This window comes from Mesoplodon bidens (genome assembly GCF_964165515.1).
Source record: "Mesoplodon bidens genome assembly, chromosome: 12".
Classification (NCBI taxonomy): Eukaryota; Metazoa; Chordata; class Mammalia; order Artiodactyla; family Ziphiidae; genus Mesoplodon; species Mesoplodon bidens.
This window is the reverse complement of record NC_138168.1, coordinates 45,725,674-45,746,397: the sequence shown is the minus strand read 5'-3', so window position 1 is coordinate 45,746,397 and position 20,724 is coordinate 45,725,674. Positions and strand designations below refer to the sequence as shown.

Sequence of the window (20,724 nt, the reverse complement as noted above, 5' to 3'; positions counted from 1 at the left end):
TGCAGAGCACGGGCTCTAGGCAAACGGGCTTTGGTAGGTGTGCCATGCAGGCTCAGTAGTTGTGGCTCACAGGCTCTAGAGCGCAGGCTCAGTAGTTGTGGTGCCCAGCCTTATTTGCTCCGTGGCATGTGGGATCTTCCCGGACCAGGGCTCGAACCCATGTCCCCTGCATTGGCAGGCGGGTTATTAACCACTGCACCACCAGGGAAGCCCTGGCATTTTTTAAATAGACCTTGCCAAATTGTTTTTTCAATCAAACAGTAAGGATTATTAAACACCTAAGTGTGATGCTAAAAATATTATGGCATGTGAGAAATATTCCCTTTTCATGGGTGTGGGAGGTAATGGGTCGCTAAAGGCAGTGTGATAAGACACACTACACTCCTTCGGCCCCTGATTCCTCAACGCTTGGGACATAATAAGCAACATCCTGCTACAGTCCTTTCATCTGGTGGTAGGAGGGCAAAACACTCCTTTAGGTTTCAGTAAAAGGATAAAGAAAGAGTTTGTAAGGTTCATGACCTTATTTTAAAAGTATCACACCTAGAAATCTGAAGAGACAGTACTTATTTTTGTTCAACTTGTACAGTGATCCTTTTTCTCAAGACCTGATTCTTCTCTAGACACCACGACTGAAAAAGAAAGAATAAGGGAGCAACCAGAAAAATGGCTTCAAAGAAACAAATAATGGAAACACTTTCTCACTACTTATAAACAGCAAGAAATAATGCCAGCCGGGGCTTCCCTGGTGGCGCAGTGGTTGAGAGTCCGCCTGCCGATGCAGGGGACACGGGTTCGTGCCCCGGTCCGGGAAGATCCCACATGCCGCGGAGCGGCTCGGCCCGTGAGCCATGGCTGCTGAGCCTGCGCGTCCGGAGCCTGTGCTTCGCAACGGGAGAGGCCGCAACAATGAGAGGCCCACATACCGCAAAAAAAAAAAAAAAAAAAAAAAAAAAAAATAATGCCAGCCAATTCTCTTCATCCTGTAACATCTTTATCATTAACAACTTTCCACTTTTTATCATTACTAAGACAACACATGATACATCTTTTTTTTTAAGTATTTCTGTTCTTTTTTTAAATTTTATTTATTTTTGGCTGATTTGGGTCTTCATTGCTGCGCGTGGGCTTTCTCTAGTTGCGGTGAGCGGGGGCTACTCTTCATTGTCGTGCACGGTCTTCTCATTGCGGTGGCTTCTCTTGCTGTGGAGCACAGGCTTTAGGGCGCATGGGCTTCAGTATTATCTTTTAATTCATACACAAAAACGGAGATGTAGAAAGCCCTCGGCCTTCCAACAACAACAACAAATCCCACTGCTGTGGTATGATAGATATAGGAAAAAGTCTGAAAGAACACAAAATCAATTGCAGTTGTCCCTCAGTACCTGCAGGGGATTGGTTTGATATCCCTCTTGGATATCAAATTCCAGGGATGCTTAAGTCCCTTATATAAAATGGTGTACATCCTCCTATATACTTTAAATCATCTCTAGATTACTTATAATATCTAATACAATGTAAATGCTATGTAAATAGTTGTAAATACAATGTAAATACTATGTAAATAGTTGCCAGGCATGTGGCAAATTCAAGTTTTGCATTTTGGAACTTCCTGGAATTTTTTTTCCCGGAATATTTTCGATCCACAGTTGGCTGAATTCACAGATATAGAACCGTAGACATGGAGGGCCAACAATACTATACTAGAAAGTAAAACAAGATCCACTACATATAGGCTTTTGCAACTTGCTTTTTATGTAGCTTCTAAATATATACTTTTCATTAGGAAATATTTACAGCATACATAAAATTATAGGAACTCACCAACCAGCTTTATCTTTTTTAATATTTATTTATTTATTTTTATTTGGTTGTGCTGGGTCTTAGTTGCGGCAGGCAGGCTCCCTAGTTTTGGCACATGAACTCTTAGTTGTGGCATGCAAACTCTTAGTTGCGGCATGCATGTGGGATCTAGTTCCCTGACCAGGGATCGAACCCGGGGCCCCTCCATTGGGAGTGCAGAGTCTTAACCACTGCGCAACCAGGGAAGTCCCCAACCAACTTTATCTAATCTAACGTTTTGCAATATTTGCTTTAGATTTAAAAATATAGAGAGTTGAAGCCCCTCGTGTGCCCCCATTATCTGTTTCCCTCCCTCCCTTCATAGAGATAAATCACATCCTGAATTAGCTATATCATTTCAATGCATGTTTTTATATTTTTATTACATAAGTATGTTTCAATAAAATATATTTACCTTATTCAATTCTAAAACGCATGCCTTTTCATATTATATCTCTAAAACTGGGATGCACCTTACTATCCACAATAAAGCACTACATCACAATTTAATCTGCAGGTTTTCCCCTTCGTCAGTGTACATAAAATAGGGGTGCATCTCAGCAACAGTGTTTTAGATTCTATGAAATGTGGTAGTATTTTTTCCAGGGTTTTTTTTTAAATGAAATGTAAATGGTATCATGTTAAACATTCTACAACTTCATATTTTCATCCAATACTATGAGATTTACCAATACTGTTACATGTATGCGGCATCTTTAAATGTTCTTAACTCACTACTACACACCACAAGATTAGGAGTCCTCTAAGTAAGGAGCAAGTCCTATGCTAGCTAGTGAAAATGGCAACCATTATTGCTTAAATGTGTGTGCTTGGCTAAAACAAAGAAAAGGAGTAACGAAATGGAAATAAGAAAAAAGGAAAGGAAAGAAGATAAACAGGAGACGCTTCCTTGATATGTAAGTAGCTGGGGACAGCAGACAACTGCATAACTAAACATGATGATTCAGGAATAAAAATGATGACAAGAGGAAGGAACCGCGGGGAAGGACCTGCGTGAGAGCTGTGCGGCCAGGCCGGGGCTCATGGCCACCTCCAGGACGCTCGGCACTTTCCGTCTCCTGCCATTACCCACGATTCGAGAAATCATTAAGTTGTTTAGACTGCAGGTCGTGAAGCAGCTATCCCAGAATTTTCTCTTGGACTTGAGGCTGACAGATAAAATTGTAAGGAAAGCTGGCAGTCGGATAAATGCTTATGTTTATGAAGTGGGCCCTGGGCCTGGGGGAATCACAAGATCCATTCTCAATGCCGGTGTTGCTGAACTTCTTCTGGTGGTTGAAAAGGATAGTCGATTTATTCCTGGATTACAGATGCTTTCTGATGCAGCACCTGGAAAACTGAGAATTGTCCATGGAGATGTCTTGACATTTAAGATAGAAAGGGCTTTTCCAGAAAGTCTCAAAGACAGTGGGAGGATGATCCTCCAAATGTACATATTATTGGAAATCTGCCTTTTAGTGTATCAACTCCACTGATTATCACATGGCTTGAAAATGTTTCTCATAGAAATGGATCTTTTGCTTATGGCAGAACCCAGATGGCTTTGACTTTTCAAAAGGAAGTGGCAGAGAGACTTACAGCCAGTACAGGAAGCAAGCAGCGTAGTCACCTCTCCATCATGGCCCAGTACCTCTGTGACGTTCAGCACATCTTGACAATTCCAGGTCAGGCTTTCATCCCCAAACCAGAGGTGGACTCGGGGGTGGTGCATTTCACCCCCCTGACCCGGCCCAGGATAGAGCAGCCATTCAGGCTCGTGGAGAGAGTCGTTCAGAATGCCTTTCAGTTCCGAAGGAAATACTGCCATCGAGGGCTTGGAATGTTATTCCCTGAAGCTCGGCGATTAGAAAGCACTGGGAAACTGTTACACTTGGCAGATGTGGACCCTACTCTTCGACCCACCCAGCTCTCTGTCTTACATTTTAAGAGCCTCTGTGACGCATACCGAAAAATGTGTGATGAAGACCCACACCTCTTTGCTTACAAGTTCAGAGAAGAACTCAAGCAAAAATCAGAAAAAAAGGGGATGACAAGGAGAGTTACAGAGTGTAGCTGCTACTTCAGGGGCTGGCAGCCGACTGGATGTTGATTTTCACAGTGTTGCACTTCTCATATGTGTGCTCCCCAAGTGTGACTTATTCCCCTTTTACAGCTTGGTAAAGAGAATAAATATCATCAAATAAGTGAAACCAGCAACTTAACCCATATCTGGATTGACCTGTATTACGCCTTTCCATGGCTCTGTTTCATAAAAACACTCCTCGTTGACAACTGACGTTAAGCTCTGGACGCTGAATTCTCGCTCGAGAACGGAGCTGAGATCAAGGCTGGCATTTTCCGACTGACTGTCCAGGGACTGGTGACGCATCTGCGCCCTCAGCAGAGTTCCCCTGTCCCTCTTGGTGCTGTTGGCTTTTCGTTTGAAGGCGCAGAAGTGCCCCGGACCAGCTTGGGCTGCCCGTCCTTGCCGGGAGGCTGTTCAGCTGGCCGAGCGTCCAGGTCCTCCGAGATCCTCAGTCTCTGGAACTGGATCTCGATGCCTTTGGTAGGGCTGCCCTGCTTCCCAGTCTGGTGGTAGTCCTCCTCCTCGTCGTCGCTCAGAAGGTCACTCTCTTTGATGAGACTGTCGGAGAAGTCGGCCAGGCCCTCGTGGGGGTGTTTCTGGGCATCGTGCCTGCTCCCGGCCGGGGGGCAGCCGCTGCTCTGGGTGCCACTGCTCAGGCTGCCCTCATCTCAGTCCAGCGAGCTGCCCTTGCCCAGCTCCCCGGGCCACTCGCTGCTGGAGGAATTTTTAAGGACTTTTAAGGACCTGGATGAAGCTGCAGTGAGAAAAGCACATTTTCCCTTATGATAGAGGAACCGATTCCACAATGTGTTAATTTTTGCCTTGTAGGTTATCAGATTTAACATTTTAATTAAAATTTTATCACCTCACTTCAATCCTGGGACTATCCTGGGACTTGGGCAAAAAAAAATGTAGATACTGCAAATATGGACATTTTTTATTTATGTTTATTTGAAATTTTAAGTTGGAATTTGGCATTTTTAGAGGACCAATTACCAGAGCTTAATTACTGAGAACAATAAGCTATATATAAACTATCATAAGGGCTAGGATTCTTATTACTAATGAATAAATTTAAAAGTTCATTTTACAGCTAATTAATGAATAAATTAGCTCTTGCTAATGAATAAATTTAAAAGTTAGTTGCTAATAAAATCTAGGTTCCTTTATTTCACTAAAGTACTTTGTAGTTTGAGAACTAAGATTACACCATATTTCTCTGCCCACCTTCTCACCTGTTTATTTCCCTTGCTGCTCAATTAAAAGTACAAAAATGGGGGCTTCCCTGGTGGCGCAGCAGTTGGGAATCTGCCTGCCAATGCAGGGGACACGGGTTCGAGCCCTGGTCTGGGAAGGTCCCACAAGCCACGGAGCAACTAGGCCCATGAGCCACAACTACTGAGCCTGCGCGTCTGGAGCCTGTGCTCCGCAAAAAGAGAGGCCGCGATAGTGAGAGGCCTGCGCGCCGCGATGAAGAGTGGCCCCCACTTGCCACAACTAGAGAAAGCCCTCGCACAGAAACGAAGACCCAACACAGCCCAAAATAAAATTTTTTTTAAAAAGTACAAAAATGCTTTTTCTCTCTCTCTCAAAAAAAAAAAATGATGACAGGAGGAACTGTTCCCTGGAAATCTGTGCTGTTGCTACTCCAGAGCCCAGCTGGAGATGCAGTCTGCTCATGTCAACCAAGCAGGCACTAAGACCCCAGACCCCACCCGCCTTTACCCAGCCAACTCTGCTCACTGACTCCAAGGGGGCCCAACACCAGCATCAGGACAGGACAGGGCAGGCCACAGGGACAGAGAGACGACCAGCAAGCGGCATTTACACAACAGGGACTGTAGTCTCAGTCTGCTTCCTCTGCTTCTGCTCCTCCCTGCCCCTCCATCCCACCTCCTCTCTCCACTCCCCTCCCCTGCTCATTTATGTTCCTCCTTTCTATTACTTTACTTGAGGAAGTCTACTCGAAGACCTGTGTCCACTGTCTGTCTGTCTGCTCTCCTACACACATAGACACACACGCACAATCATTCAGTGAAAAGCCATAATGATCACTCAGTACTAGATTTTGCTGATGAGACATAAGAAAATTTCCATTACTGGTTCCTAAAGCCAAACTCCAGTTTTAGCTTATTCGGAGTTTTAAAAGGTAAGAAAATAATAGGACTAGAGTTCCTAATAGCTTTTTATTTTCTCTTTCCATATGATACAAAAATACCTGGTGGAGACAGATTTTATTTCTAAAAAGAGCCTCAGTGGCCAAACACACATACAGAGCCCTTACCTTCCAGAATCAGAGGCATACTGTGATAATTAGCAATATAATACGTCCCTGTAAGAATTAACACTTAGATTGTATTTTGCCCCTTTATCTCCATTTAACCACAAGCTTATGACACTAGTTTATCTAATAGCAGCTAACAGAGAAACACCCATATTTATGCACATTTCTTAAAAAAATTAAAGTATTACTGGATTCATTAATAAATGTACCTTTTAAAGAAAAATAGAATTCCTCAATTAATTTATTAATAAACTATATCTTTTTACCTTTAACAAAGATAATATTTTAAACTCTAGTGTATTTTATTTAGTATAAGGTAATAGAACTAAACAGTCTCCAACCATTTTACTGATTTTCTTTCTCCAAAACGTTCTGTAAGCCATAAAATCTGCAGGTATTCTGGTGTTTTGGAGCATTCTGCAACTTAAGTTCCTGTTACTTGCTGACATATTTGATGTGTATTTGAACATAAATTATTGGAACATTCTTTCAAACTGTCAAGTTTGATTGACTCACTTTCTGTCAAGTTATCCTAATTAACCCACAGCCTTCAAGCTTTGGGATTATTGCTGTCCATTCTGTACAACCATTTGTTTAATGCACAGTCTGCTCTAATACCTTCCATGGTGAACCTGCAAATATAAACCCTTTTTGATTTTTACTCATTAACTAGACATTGGAAAGTACCATGCCGTATAATCTGTATTAATGTGTGAATACAAGTTTTGCCTACTTCATATGAAGCATTCAGAAAGAACTTATTAAACAAATAAATTCTCTCAGTGAAGGACTTTCATTTGTTCAAAAACTTCACTGAATGCCCACTATGTGTCAAGCACTGTTCTGGGCAGTACAGATATAATTGTAAACAAGGCAGACATAGATAGTCCCCGTTCTCATGGGCCTTATACATTTAGTAAGGAAGACAGACATTAACACATAATTACAACCAAACAGAAAGAAAGCTAATGCCACAATTTGTGCCTTGCACAGCACCTGCCCAAGTTAAGCTCAGTACATACTGTTATCGTTACCTCAATTTCAAAAATACAAATAGTCTACCCGGTAAAGAACTATGTTAAAGTTATAAATCAGGAGTGATACAAAGGGAGGAAAAGAGATGGTAGTCATGCTTCAAATTAAAATTGTGGTATAGTGGTGATGGACGCACAACACTGTGAATGTACTTAATGCCACTGAAGTGTACTCTTAAAAATGGTTAAAATGATAGATTTTGTTATATATATTTTACTACAATAAAAAAACAGCATTTAAAAATTGTATTAGGTTGTTAAATGTTGAATCAACTTCACCAAAGACTTATAACACGTGAGAACTTCCGCATCTCAGAATGGTGCATAAAAGGTGGAGAGAAGAGGAAGCCATACAGCACACAGATGAAAGCAGACAGAAAGTGTGAAACTACTCTGCTTCAATTCTCTTCTAACCTTACTGAATTGTTCAGTTCACCTACTCTGCTCACACAGCCCATAGAGCACAGCTGAGAAGGAAAAAAAGAAAAGAAAAAAAAAAAAGCCACAACCTTAGAAACGGGTTTCACTACAAATTCACAATTTCCAATATTTCCAGTCTCGGTTCAGTTCTCAGAACTCTTCTCAATCCTTTTCCTTAACAGTAATCAGCTCCCAAACCTTTGCCACTCTCAAATCTGCTGTTAAATCCCACGTTATGCTTAACACATACCCTCCTTCTCAGAGGAAGCAAAGGCCCCCTCAGTTTCCTGATCCTCACCCAACCCTACCCCTCCATTTGTTTCTGTTCTTATTTTCCCCTCTCCAGGTCCTGAATAGGTGGCATCTCTGGCAAATGCACTGCCCCCCGCCTCACCAGCAGCAGCAGCTGTGCTCTGAATTCCCTCATCTGTGACCTGCTCATGAATCTTATTCCATCAACTAGCCACCTGGTAACTTGACCTTCTCCCTCTCTACAGGCTCCTTCTCCTCAAGCTACTCGCATGTTTAAAAAAAATTGTTATTCCCCCCACCCCTGACCCTAATCCTCTTCTAGCTACCGCCTTACTTCTCCCCTTTCTCACTTCTAAGCTTGCACCGCCATCCCGACCTCCCAGTCACTGCTCCACAGACTACAGTCAGGCCCCACTCCCTGCACAACCAGGCCAATGAGTGTGCGCTAGCTGAAGACATCAGTGATTTCCCAATGACTCATTTCAATGGACCTTCTTCCATTTTTTAAAAAAATAGAAAATCTCAGCCATATTTGACTCTCTTGATTGGCAGTACCACCATTCACCTAAAATCACCCAAGTGAAAAACCTGCCTTTCCAGAGTCCTTGCATACTATTTCACCTCCTCATTCAGTCACACACACACACACACACACAAAATACATAGTATTATCCTCTTGTTAAATTAAAAAATACATGTAAGCTTATAGAATAAAATGAAAATTAAAATAAGGTGCACGAGAGACAAAAACATATGTCCACACAAAGACTTGCACGCAAATGCTCATAGCAGCACTATTCATAGCAGGCAAAAACTGGAAACAACCCAAATGTCCATCAACATGTGAACGGATAAAACATTGTAATATAGGCATGCAACAGCATACTACTCAGCAATAAAAAGGACTGGACTGCTAGTACAGTCGTCCCTCAGTATCTAGGAGGAGTTGGTTCCAGAGTCTGCAGATGCTCAAGTCCCTTCTATAAAGTGACGAAGTATTTGCATATAACCTATTCACATCCTCTTGTATACATACTTTAAACCATCTCTAGGTTGTAACCCAGCAGGACCCTTTGGGGCCTTCCCGGGACAGACCCCTCCCCCATATCCTCTGCTTTAGCTCCTCTCTGAAGTGTGTAGATAATAGTGTCTGATGCACATTTCCTGAGTTATTTTACAGATGCTAAAACCACCACCAAATGGAAGAAATTAACTACTTGACCATGAGCATGTAGCCCCCAGACCTACTGGAGCCTGAGGATTGATAGTGTTAACCCCTGTGACCCTGGCCTGTTACCTCACCATCAACCAATCAGAGAATTGTGCATGAGCTGATCACACACCCTGGGACTCCCCTCCCACACCTGGCTTTTCAAAATGTTTTGCTGAACCCCACGGGGAGTTCAGGTGTTTTGACACAAGCTGTCCTAGACTCCTTGCTTGAGGCTCTGCAATAAACGCTGTGCTCTCCCTCACCACAACCCGGTGTCAGTAGATTGGCTTTACCACCTGCCTTGGGCAGACCCAATTTGGTTCAGTAACAGGTTACTTATAATACCTAATGTAAATACTACGTAAACAGTTGACAGCATGTGGCAAATTACAGTTCCGCTTTTTGGAGCTTTCTGGAATTTTTTTTCTGAATATTTTTTATCTGTGGTTGGTTGAACCCAGGATAGCGAAACCATGGATATGGAGGGCCAACTGCACATGCAACGACATGGTAGAGTCTCAAAAGCATCATGCTGAGGGAAAGCTAGACACAAAAGAAAACATACTGTGGGATTCCATTTACAGAAAATTTTAGAAAAAGCAAAACTATAGTGACAGAAAGCAGATCAATAGTTGTCAGGGGCAGAGGTTCCAGGGATAGACTGGCTGCAAAGGGGCATGCAGCAACATCCTGGGGTGATGGAAGGCCCTGTATCATGACTGCAATGGTGATTACATTACCATATACATTTGTCAAAACTCATCAAATTGTAGACTTAAAATTGGTGAATTTTATCATATGTAAATTATCCCTCAATAAAGCTGACTTCCAAAAGTTAAAGTGAGTCTTCTAAAATGCATCCTAGGGACTTCCCTGGTGGTGCAGTGCTTCAGAATGTGCCTGCCAATGCAGGGGACACAGGTTTGAGCTCTGGTCCGGTAAGATCCCACATGCCACGGAATAACTAAGCTCATGTGCCACAACTACTGAGCCTGTGCTCTAGAGCCCACGGGCCACAACTACTGAGCCCGCATGCTACAACTACTGAAGCCTGCACACCTAGAGCCCGTGTTCTGCAATAAGAGAAGCCACCGCAATGAGAAGCCCACGTACTGCAACAATGAGTAGCCCCTGCTTGCCACAACCAGAGAAAACCCGTGAGCAGCAACGAAGACCCAAAGCAGCCAAAAATAAATAAATAAATACATTTTAAAAATTTTAAAAAATTAAAAAATAAAATGCATTCTACTAAAGATTTCTGTGTCTGCATTTGTTTTCCATAGTCCTAATTCATATTTTAGTTCTATGGTAATTCAGTCCTGTATAGAGTACTGTGTTTCCCATAAGAATACAAATCCTTCTCTGACTGGAAACAATACATAGAATTCTGTTTTATTTCCAGAAACCTTATCAAGGCAACAATTTACAGTGTAAGTGTGTGAATTTTGTTATTATCAAAATGGGAGTATCCTGATTGTGATAAATAAGTAGTATGTCTCTGATTCCACCTGCAGAGCAATTTCATTGACTCTCAAAAAGGTTCTTTGGGAACCTCTTGAATGAAGACCTCAAACTCCAAAAGGTGAACACTGGTCTGTCTTTGAGACACTGTACCCATGTGGAAAACACGAGACAAGGACTTCCTCCTTATTTTATTCCCTTGGGATTGAAATGTGTACTTTTCTTTATTCCCATCCCACCCCTAGCACCTAATAAATACAGTAGTTTATGTTGACTTCTTCAAAATATTTAAGGCATAAATAAATGGAACTGCTGTCAGCAAAAGACTCACTTCCTAAACAATCTATATTCAAACCAATTTTATAATGTTATCAATTTGCCTAATCCTAACAATTTGACTTCCCTGGTGGTCCAGTGGTTAAGACTTTGCCTTCCAATGCAAGGGGTGCAGGTTCAATCCCTGGTTGGGGAGCTAAGATCCCACATGCCTCATGGCCAAAAAACCAAAACATAAAACAGAACCAATACTGTAACAAATTCAATAAAGACTTTAAAAATGATCCACATCGGACTTCCCTGGTGGCGCAGTGGTTGAGAGTCCACCTGCCAATGCAAGGGACATGGGTTTGTGTCCCGGTCCAGGAGGATCCCACATGCCGCGGAGCGGCTGGGCCCGTGAGCCATGGCCGCTGAGCCTGTGCATCTGGAGCCTGTGCTCCGCAATGGGAGAGGCCACAACAGTGAGAGGCCCACGTACCGCAAAAAAAAAAAAAAATGATCCACATCAAAAAAAAAATCTTAAAAAAAGAAAAATTCTTGCCTACTCCTAGTAACCAGAAAGACATACACAAGTTGCAAGCCTTAACCTGTTAAGGCCATTCTGTTAATCCTTAGCTGGGGTAAACCTATGAATGCCTACCCGAAAACCACAAGATAGTGTATTAACGTATGTTCCCTGTGGTTCCACATACAGTTTCCAGAGTTATAGAATGATCGCACTATAATGCAGGGGAGAAAAGGGTGAAGGCAACTAGTTTCCATTCACTTATAATTAGTCTTAGAAAGGCTGATTAATTATGACAGTTCCACTAACTCACTGACTTGCTTTCCAAAAATTAAGGATATTTCCAGCTAAATAGAGTAATTATCCAAAGATTAGTGGCTTAATTTATCCTCTTAAGTGACCATAAATAATAGGGATTACATTGCCTTGACATTTTTCCATAACCCATTCTCAGTTGCCACCAGACACCCAAAGTCATCATGATGAATTAGAGGAAGAGACAGTTTAATTGGATTAAGCATTACTTTTATCTGATTTTTTTCCAAAAAATAATAATAGTCTGCCTTTTGCTTTAAGTGTCTCAATATTTGTTTCCTAATCAAAGCTACAAAAAAAAAAACTACCACGTATACCAACTAATTATAATAGCATACACATAATGAACACTAAGTTATACGAAACAGTGTATTTTCAAGTCAATACCAAAAAACATACATTGCTCTTTTGTGATTCCTGACCTTTGGTATTAGCAAATCTCGCTGGTGTGTTGGCATGGGATTTAAAAGACTATATGGCTTCTGTTTCTCAAACTCTGAGGAAAAAATACTTGAGTTGGCCTTCCCTCTGCCTCCCCTCCCCATGATCACTGGCTATCAAATTGACTTGTCATCAGGCCAGTACTTGAGTTCAACCTCACAAGCACAACAGTAGACAAGCATGGTCCAAACACTGCCTTAAACCCTGACATATGCTTTAATACAGACCTTGTAAATGAAGCCAAAAGGTACTAAAAGATGAAACAGTTACTGGAAGGGTAGGGGGTAGGGGCATCTTGGCTTACAAAATAAGGCAGATACCCTCTTCTTGCACAATCATCAATTCCCTTTCACCCACCCCCTGCTTTTACTGGTTCTTCCTCCAGGGTCACTGCACTTCCAGCACCTTCACCTGGGCTTCAATCACAAGAGAGCAATTCAGAACCTGAATTCTGAGAGATTACAGCACAGCACGTGAGTCAACACACACGCCCACGTACAGGGACTCTGCCAACCTACTCAGTAACAAGAGTGTCTGACGTATCCGTTGTGCATCCAAAGCACTTTGACATTCTTTTATCTTACTTGAGTCTCACTGCTACAACTGAGGAACTGAGTAGCTGACTCAGTTCCTAAACTCTGTGAAGGCTGATCTACAAGATAACATCTTCCTGTTGAACAAGTTTTCCACCACTATCAATACTTTACATTTAAATTAGAAATATATAAATTAATTGAAACGATTCTAAGCCACTCCCACAGGCTCTTGGTCTAGAACACCTTGAAAATAAGACTTACAGACTGGTTTAATTAATTATACGGTGCATGCAAGAAACAGTAAATGCCCATAGTGTCAGAGGTCATGTAAAACTAAAGGGGAAAAAAAAAAAACTAAGTCTTAGGACTAAGTTTTGGAAATACTTAAGACAATGACAGTAAAAAATACAATCTGACCTTTGGAAAGTTGCAAATCTGAATTAGAGAAATCTAAATGCTGGAAAGATTTTTTTTTTAAAGGATGAAGTGTTGTTACTTTTAAATAAGATGATTTCAATGCAAACCAACTAAGCTACCTAGGAGCAGCCCGTGGGGCTTCTTGAGACAGAATTTCTCAGTTTCTATGATTACATCACATTCCTCATAGAGACAGGCTCTTTCCAAAGCTCTACCTCCGGCCTCAGCTCCACTCTGAGGCTCCAGGTTTACGTGTCCAGTTAGTTATCTGCTTGACATCATCCCCTGATGTCCTGCTGGCATTTCACACTCATATGTCTAACATCTGAGTCAGCCTTTCCCTGTCAACTCCTCCTCCACATGCCCCTGGTCCTGTCAGTGGCACCATCCAGGACTGTCTACATCATTTGTAGGGCCGAGTACAAAACGAAAATGTGGGGCTCCTAGTTCAAAAATTATTTAGATGCTGTCCCCAGGCATAAGCATCATCTGTTTTCATGTCACTGTCCACATGCATCACTTGCCAGACTTCCCTCAGTCTGTCCTTCGAAATGCCTCACATCTAGTCCTTCCTTCCCACTTCCACTGCTGGGCCGCAAATCGATCCTGGCTCTCAGCCAAGACTTCCGTAACTGATGTTCCTCCTCTTTCTTTCCCTCTGCAACCCAGTCACAACTTTTTTTTTTTTTCTTTTTTGTGGTACGCGGGCCTCTCCCGTTGCGGCCTCTCCCGTTGCGGAGCACAGGCTCCGGCCGCACAGGCTCAGCAGCCATGGCTCACAGGCCCAGCCTCTCCGCGGCATGTGGGATCTTCCCGGACCGGGGCACGAACCCGTGTTCCCTGCATCGGCAGGCGGACTCCCAACCACTGCGCCACCAGGGAAGCCCCCAGTCACAACTTTTTAAGGCACACTTCAGACATCCTTGATATCGTCCCAGTGCCTATTAAATCACATGCAAATTTCTTAACTCGGCACTCAAACCTTCCATTCCCCATTTTTCCCAGCCTTATCTTCTGGGACTTTCCTCTACAATTCCTGGGCTCTTGCCAAACCAAATTCCTTGTCATTCATTTAATGAGCCCAGCGTATAGTTGAGTATTAAAGAACCTGGGTCCTGGGCTTCCCTGGTGGCGCAGTGGTTGGGAGTCCGCCTGCCGATGCAGGGGACACGGGTTCGTGCCCCGGTCTGGGAAGATCCCACATGCCGTGAAGCGGCTGGGCCCGTGAGCCATGGCTGCTGAGCCTGCGCGTCCAGAGCCTGTGCTCCACAACGGGAGAGGCCACAACAGTGAGAGGCCCGCATACCGCAAAAAAAAAAAAAAAAGAACCTGGGTCCTGATGCCAGAGACTTAAGTTCAAATCCAGCTCCACTACCTACTAGCCTCAGTTGCCCATCTAAAACATGAGGCAGCATAAGAGTAGTTATACCATAGGATAAATAAAACAATATAAAATACATAGTAAAGCACAGTAAGACGTTCATCATTAGCCTGTACCCTCCCCTGGGATACCTTTTCTGCTAAATCTGCTGAAGAAAGTCTACCAATCCTTTAAAGCCTAACTCAAAAACTACCTCCCTAAAGCCTTCCCTGATCATCTCAGTCAGAAGTCATTTTGCCTTCCCCTAAAATCCAATATCTTGTTTACACTGCATTTAACATGGGTGGCATACCGCCTTCAAGTTCTTTATGTACATAGCATTTTGTCTCCCCTCATAACCTCTCAAGAGTATGTAATACTCGATTCCTTTCTGTTTCTTGCATGGCCCCTAGTACATAGATTGTGCTCAAATGCTTTCTACATCACTTTTAAAAATAAATAAGAGCAAAAAATAATTTTAAACACACATACACCCAAATTAATTGATTAAAGCTATTTCAACAGAATTAGCTGGGTCTGGAAGAGGCTGAGGCACGGTGACAGCACATACAGAGAATGAGACAGGGCTGCTCTTGCAGGCTCGAGCCTCTCAAGGATGAGAGGTCACCGGAAGGAGTCACTAAGTCCTCATGGCCAAGTCTCCAGACGGTTAATTTCCATCCCCACTCCCAACCCCAAAAAAGGCCTTGATCAACACCTGGGCTGAGAGAGCAGAGGAAAGGGAACAAGGGCATACCCCACCTGCCAAGGTGTGTCAGATGAGAATCTAAGGACTAGGATAATCTCAGGCCTTTCTAGTGTTCCCACCTGTGGTAACAAAGTTTTACTCTAATATATTCACTTGTATGTGTCCTCTTATATTTCCAGATATTATATATAATTCCCAAGCCATTTACTGCTTCTAAAGGGCTCAAAAGCTGGTAAAACACACTGCCCTAAAAGCAAGGAAATATGATTTAAAACTAATTTAAAAAAATACCATTGGTAATTATCAAATTAGCAAATATTAATATAAATAAAACCTAACATTGGTAGGGTTTTCAGGAAGCTAGTATACTGCTGGTGCACAGTAAACGGACTCAAGTTCTCTAAAGAACAATCTGACAACGTGTAACAAGCGTTATAAAGTTGTTCATACTCTTTGAACCAGTAATCTCACTTTTGGACATATACCCCAAGGAAGCAATCCAAGAGGGGGAAAAAAATTTTGTTCAAAGATGTCTACAGGGCTTCCCTGGTGGCGCAGTGGTTGAGAGCCCGCCTGCCGATGCAGGGGACACGGGTTCATGCCCCGGTCCGGGAAGACCCCACATGCCATGGGGCGGCTGGGCCCGTGAGCCATGGCCACTAAGCCTGCGCGTCCGGAGCCCGTGCTCCGCAACAGGAGAGGCCACAACAGTGAGAGGCCCGTGTACCGCAAAAAAAAAAAAAAAGATGTCTACAGATATGTTATTTACATTGCATAACACAGCCTGTGATTCAAACACCCAGCAAAAGGAGGTCTGGCTGAGTAATCTAGGGTAGATCAGTATGATAGCCGAATATCACATTTACTGAAAACATGAAGCAGGTACGCTACCTAATAAAGAAAAATGTACCTTAAAAGGATTGTTCACTGATTAACAGAAAACAAAATATTCACATATAAATCTACAATTCCTTATTTCCAACTTTGGAATCCCAAACCCAAAGTTTTTTTATAAGATGGCATCAATACTCACTTGGAAGTAAAACATGATCTGAACTGACATGAGGGTACTTATGGTCTCTATTTGTCCCAATTACTCTGAATAGCCATACATTTTTTTGCAGAAATATCAGTGTATTAGATTATAGGGTGTTGCCTCAGACTCCCCTGGGCGGGGAGGGGCAGGGGGTAAAAAACACAGCTGTATGAACCAGGTTACTTTTTTAAAATAAAAAAATTTCGACCCCAAAACACATATGGCCCCAAGAGTTTCAGATAAGGGACTGTGGCTCTGTGCTAACGACACCAGTTGTAAATTTAAAGAGTTAAACTTTGGTATTCCTCAGCTTTGTTGAAAAAAGTCTGAGGGACTTCGCTGGTGGTGCAGTGGTTAAGAATCTGCCTGCCAGTGCAGGGGACACGGGTTCAAGCCCTGGTCCGGGAAGATCCCACACACTGTGGAGCAACTAAGCCCATGTGCCACAACTACTGAGCCTGCGCTCTAGAGCCCGCGAGCCACAACTCCTGAGCCCTCATGCCACAACTGCTGAAGCCCACGCACCTAGAGCCCATGCTCTGCAACAAGAGAAGCCACTGCAAGGAGAAGCCCGCGCACTGCAACGAAGAGTAGCCCCTGCTTGCCACAACTAGAGAAAGCCCATGCGCAGCAACAAAGACCCAACGCAGACAAAAATAAATAAATAAATTAAATAAATTTATTTTTTTTAAAGTGTCTGAAAGGCGTGCATTCTTTCAGGAAGGCTCCTTATAATGCTACAACTGCAGGAGTGTGTGAAAAGACAAACCAAATCCCTCTCCAAATAATTACAAATTCCAAACCAATAAAACTGAACTAATTACAATTTCTTTTTGCTTAGATTCAAGATTTCACATTTCTGGAAAAGGGTCAGTCTTCTGTCCTACTAAGCATCATTTTACAGACACAAGTTCATTGAAAGAAATGATAAAACTCTCATATTTTTATAAAGAACACTGAGCTAAAATTTAGGTCATTTAAAAGCATTATTTTAAATCTTTTAGTTTAAATAGTCATTTAATATGTAACCATTTTTATCCAGGCAAAGATTTTTTTTTTTCTGGTGGCAACATAATGCGGCTTTGAGATTTTTTTTTCTGGTGGCCAGCAGCAAAATGTGGGGAATGCTCTATTTGCCTTTGCCCTCATACAAGTAGCCTGTGTACCAGAAACACAAAAGAACCACCAAACAAGAGGATTCTTGATTAGTAATTATTTATCACTCTGGATTTAGAATTATGCATACAAACACAAATATTCATCTATTATCTCTTCTGACCCTTCTCTAGTCCCTCTACCTGCCCCCCAAAAGAGAAATACCAATAATAATTTCCTGTGCTGTGTCTGGCTGGGGCTCAGGTATGATTAGCATCGCATGATCTAGCTCTTAGCGACTGTCCATCTGATATTAAATATCTCCATTTTAATCCAAAATAAAATGTGGCCAAATAATGTAACGTGATTTAAAATCAGTTCCCTGGGACTTCCCTGGTGGTCCAGTGGTTAAAACTCCACATTTCAAATGTAGGGGCCATGGGTTCGATCCCTGGTTGGGGAACTAGGATCCCACAAGCTGTGTGACACAGCCAAAAAAAAAAAAAAAAGGCTCTCCTACTAATCTGTTCATATACAATTAACAAAAGATTGTCATTATAAAAATAAAATCAGTTCCCTTTACCAGTTCCAGCCTATTCCATAATTAACATTTTTCTCTGAGAAGAGACAAAACCTAACAACTACAATGAAAACTCCATACATCTATCATTTACTCCCACAAAACCGCTTAAAGGTCAAATTTATTATTACAGTCATTAAAGTTAATACATCTAATGCTAATGGTTAATTATTTTTAATATTAATATTTTTACTATTATAAAAGCAACACTTGTTCAACATAGAAAAACTAGAAGCTACAGATAAACCAACAGAGACTAAGAAGCCCAAAAACCTGGCACTGGGAGGTAACTTTGGAGTTGGGGGTACTGCTGCCAAAGTTCACATGTTACATTACTGCAGGAAAACAACTGCAACTTTCTGCCCCCATCTGTGCTAAAACATCAATTAACTTTGTGGAATGCGGTTGTTTAAACAACCATTGACAAATGGGAATCCTTTGAGATGCTGACATTCGAAATTGGAATGTGAAGTCAAAACTAATAAAAAGGATAATTAAGCAAGATGAAAAGGTTTTTACTATTAAAACCAGTCACCAGACTAACCCACCCCACTTGGCATTAGTACCTACACAGAAAAAGTCAATAAATACCTCTGTTTAATGAGTAGTGGTTTTCTACTCTAATGAAATGTATCTCAGAATTGTTTTTTGGATCCAGTCTAAGTTGGTCACAAGACTAAAGAAATGTTGACTCTCTGAACACATGCAGAACACTGTTGATTCAATTTACTCTTTAGCAAAAAAAAAAAAAAAAAAAAAGGGTAAAGCTGAACCACAGACCAATGCACCTTTCCCTGAGTTTTATACGTTAATTTAACCACTGACCTTTCATTTAGATTTAACTATCTAATGATAGAAAAGCATACCTTGAACTGAATTCAAAACTCCAGTCACTGATTCTCAAGTTGGGGGACTGGAGGAGGAAGGCAGCACAGTTCCCCCTCACTAAGAGGAGCATATCAGAGAGGCACACTTAGTTTTGTTTGTTTGTTTGTTTGTTTTGTGGTACGCGGGCCTCTCACTGTTGTGGCCTCTCCCGTTGCGGAGCACAGGCTCCGGATGCGCAGGCTCAGCGGCCATGGCTCACGGGCCCAGCCGCTCCGCAGCATGTGGGATCTTCCCGGACTGGGGCACGAACCCGCGTCCCCTGCATCGGCAGGCAGACTCTCAACCACTGGGCCACCAGGGAAGCCCCACACTTAGTTTTACAAAGCATATTCAGTATTATAATTTTGTCTTCAAAAAAACACAGAAAGAATCCTAGGGGATTCCCTGGCCGTCTAGTGGTTAGGACTGGGCACTTTCACCGCAGGGGCCTGGGTTCAATCCCTGGTCGGGGAACTAAGATTCCACATACCACATGGTGCAGCCAAAAAAAAAAAAGTCTTAATTATTTCCATAATACCACTAAAAGTAAAGGGACAAAATCTTAGCTGGTGGAAAAATACAGAAACATGGCTTTATCTTCCGGGTATTAGGGAATCTCACTCAAAAGTTAAACTACCCTTGGAGGTGCGTATCAAAATTTTCAACAGCTATGAGACCTTTATGTTTGGGAACAAAGGGAATTAGAAACACTGCTTTGGTCCACATACCTTATTTCAAATCTTTATTTCATGTGTATCCCCATAATTAAAAATTAGTGAAATGCAATAGCCAAGACATGGAAACAACCTAAATGTCCACTGACAGATGAATGGATAAGCGAGATGTAGTATTAGGTTGACCAAAAAGTTCCTTCAGTTTTTAAGTAAAAATAAAAAACACATTTTTCATTTTCACCAAGAACTTTAAAGAACAATGTATTCACCGTTTTGTTCCACTGCCTTCTGTCATTTTTCAGGCAACTTCATAATTCCATCTTCCAAAACTTTTTCTTTTTGAGCAAAGAACTGTTCCAGGTGCCTTTTACAATCTTACAGGTAATTGAAATTTTTTCCATTAAGAGGATTTTGTAAAGACCAAAATAAATCGAAATCCGAAGGTGCAATGTCTGGTGAATACAGCGGATTAATCAGAACTTCCCAGCAACGCTGTAACAGTTTTTGCCTGGTCATTAAAGAAACATGAGGCCTTGCGTTATCCTCATGGAAGACTATGAATTTTCTGTTGACTAATTCCGGACGCTTTTCGTCGAGTGCTGCCTTCAGTTGTTCTAACTGGGAGCAGTACTTCTTGGAATTAATCGTTTGGTTTTCTGGAAGGAACTCATAATAGAGGACTCCCTTCCAATCCCACCACATACACAACATCACCTTCTATGAATGAAGACCAGCCTTCATTGCGGTTGGTGGTGGTTCATTTCACTTGCCCCACAATCTCTTCCGTTCCACATTACTGTACAGTATCCACTTTTCATCGCCTGTCACAATTTATTTTAGAAAACGGAACGTTTTCATTGCGCTTAAGTAGAGAATTGCAGGCAGAAATACAGTGAAGAAAGTTTTCTTCACTTAACTTATGTGGAACCCAAATATCAAAGCGATTAACATAACTAAGCTGGTGCAAATGATTTTCAACACTTGATTTGGATATTTTGAGTATATCGACTATCTCCCACGTGGTATAACTTTGATTGTTCTCAATGCCTCGATTTGATCACTATCAACTTCAACTGGACTACCCGACCGTGGAATATCATCCAGCGAGAAATCTCCAGCACTAAACTTCGCAAACCACTTTTGACACGTTTGATCAGTCGCAGCACCTTCTCCATACATTGCACAAATCTTTTTTTTTTGCACTTGATTTGTATTTTTACCTTTCTTGAAATAATAAAGCATAATATGCCGAAAATGTTGCCTTTTTCTTCCATCTTCAATATTAAAATAACTACACAAAAATTCACCAATTTTGATA

The 20,724-nt window shown here is 41.9% G+C and overlaps 1 protein-coding gene and 1 pseudogene across 2 annotated transcripts in view; one reads left to right on the top strand and one right to left on the bottom strand.

The window, feature by feature from the left end:
- The window catches only part of SLC16A10 (solute carrier family 16 member 10), a 141,049-nt gene that overhangs the window by 103,468 nt on the left and 16,857 nt on the right, over positions 1-20,724 (bottom strand). The window lies entirely within an intron of this gene.
- On the top strand, positions 2,876-4,527 carry LOC308626224 (mitochondrial dimethyladenosine transferase 1-like; annotated as a pseudogene). The gene has a single exon. The product of its transcript is annotated as a mitochondrial dimethyladenosine transferase 1-like (transcript).